The following is a 1,864-nucleotide window of genomic DNA, read 5'->3' on the forward strand; positions in this document are numbered from 1 at the left end:
GGTGGTTAAAGCGTCAGGTCTTGGCCTTTTTCCTCTCACATTCTTAGTTTCTGAAATCAAGAAGACTCTGGTTGGTTCCAATGAAAGGAGAAGAAACAGGAATGAGCCCAGGACTGCTCAAGGAAGGGCAGATGCCCCTGCCTGGCTTCAACAGGCAAATGCAGGTATGGACTTTCACAGAGTTCTTTTCCAATCCACCAAACATCCTACCTAGAGGAGAATGACTGCCAAAAGTCATTCTACAGTGACAGAGTTCATTCTCGGGATCAATGAAGCAACCAGACCTCCAGCTCTTTCACTCCCTCCTCTTCCTCAATAGCCACGTGGTCACCATGGTAGGGAACCTGGCCATGGTCACTCTGACTTGTCTGAACTCTCAGCTTCACATCCCATGTGCTACCTCCTCAGCAATCTGTCACTCTTAGATCTCTGCTATTCCTTCATTACTAACCCTAAGATGCTGGTGAACTTTGTGTCAAAGGGGAACATTATCTTCTATGCAGGGTACATGTCACAGTTCTACTTTTTCCTGGTTTTTGTCATTGCTGAGTGTTACATGCTGGCGGCGAAAGCCTGTGACCACTATGCTGCCATCTGCTGCCCTTTGCTTTGCAACGTCATCATTTCTCATGCCACCTGCTCCCTGCTCATGGCTGTGGTCTATACCATGGGACTCATTGGCTCCACAATAGAGACTGGCCTTATGTGAAAACTGCCCTATTGTGAGCTCCTCACCAGTCACTACTTCTGTGACATCTTCCCTCTCATGAAGCTGTCCTGTTCTAGCACCTATGATGTTGAGATGGCAGTCTTCTTTTTGGCTAGATTAAACCTCAGAATCATGAGCTTCATAGTTCTTGTGTTTCACACCTTTATTCTCTCCAGCATCCTCCACATCAACACCACTGAGGGCCAGTCCAAAGTCTTCAGCACCTGCAGCTTCCACCTTGCAGCTATGGTGGTGTTCCACGGATAGACTGCATTCATGTACTTAAAACGCTCCACAACCAGTTTTCCTGGCCTAGGAGAATATGGCCTCTGTGTTCCATACCACAGTGATCTTCATGCTGAATCCTCTAACCTACAGCCTGAGAAACAAGGAGGTAAATGTTGCCATGAAGAAAACACTAAGGAGTAAGTTTTGTTGCAGATGTAATTATTTATCTTGAGTTGCTCATCAACCCAATACGATGTCAATATAGGAAAGAAGCTCTCTGGAGATTTACAAAACCATGGGTGGCTTTCCTTTCAATTTTCTAGCAGTCATTCTTCTAGCAATCTTCTGAGATGCATTCCAGCTGATCCTAAGAATGCCCTCCAACATTCTTCTGCCTGTGTCTCCATGTGAGAATCGTTCTCGTCTTAGAAACCATGTGAGCATACTGCTGTGATACAGCACTTATCTCCCACTGCTTCCTCTAACTTGCGGTAGAAGGAGACTTTCACAAGAAGTGCAGAAGTCTTCTTCCCTTTCTATATTCAGAAAGCATATTCCTGGGAGTCCAGAAGAAAATTACTTTTTCTGAGTCCTCTCTCCACCCTGTTTCTGTCCAGATGTTCCTTAGATATACTGACCCCAGCCACCCACTCCAGCCCTTCACCAATTGGTCCTTCCTCTTCTTTCTTAGTTTCCATTCCCTATTTCCTGATCTCCTATCATCAATTATCTCATTCCCGTTCGGTATCTTCTAGGTTGTCCCTTCAAAAAATTCCTTTAGTGATGTTAAATGAAATTTTATCCCCATATGGAAAAATGTAAATAAGATCATTGATTCTTGAACATCAAGCTAGATCACTTTCTAAAATATCTGTTTGACTTCAATCTGAAACTCTTTAGTCAAATGACCTCTGATAGTTCATCTGA

At 44.1% G+C, this 1,864-nt stretch overlaps 1 pseudogene; it reads left to right on the forward strand.

Annotated features, from left to right (window-relative positions):
- The first annotated feature begins 211 nt into the window (after positions 1-211).
- LOC100391827 (olfactory receptor 8A1-like) lies at positions 212-1,622 on the forward strand (annotated as a pseudogene).
- Positions 1,623-1,864: the final 242 nt, after the last annotated feature.

This window comes from Callithrix jacchus, chromosome 10 (assembly GCF_049354715.1).
Source record: "Callithrix jacchus isolate 240 chromosome 10, calJac240_pri, whole genome shotgun sequence".
Taxonomy (NCBI): Eukaryota; Metazoa; Chordata; class Mammalia; order Primates; family Cebidae; genus Callithrix; species Callithrix jacchus.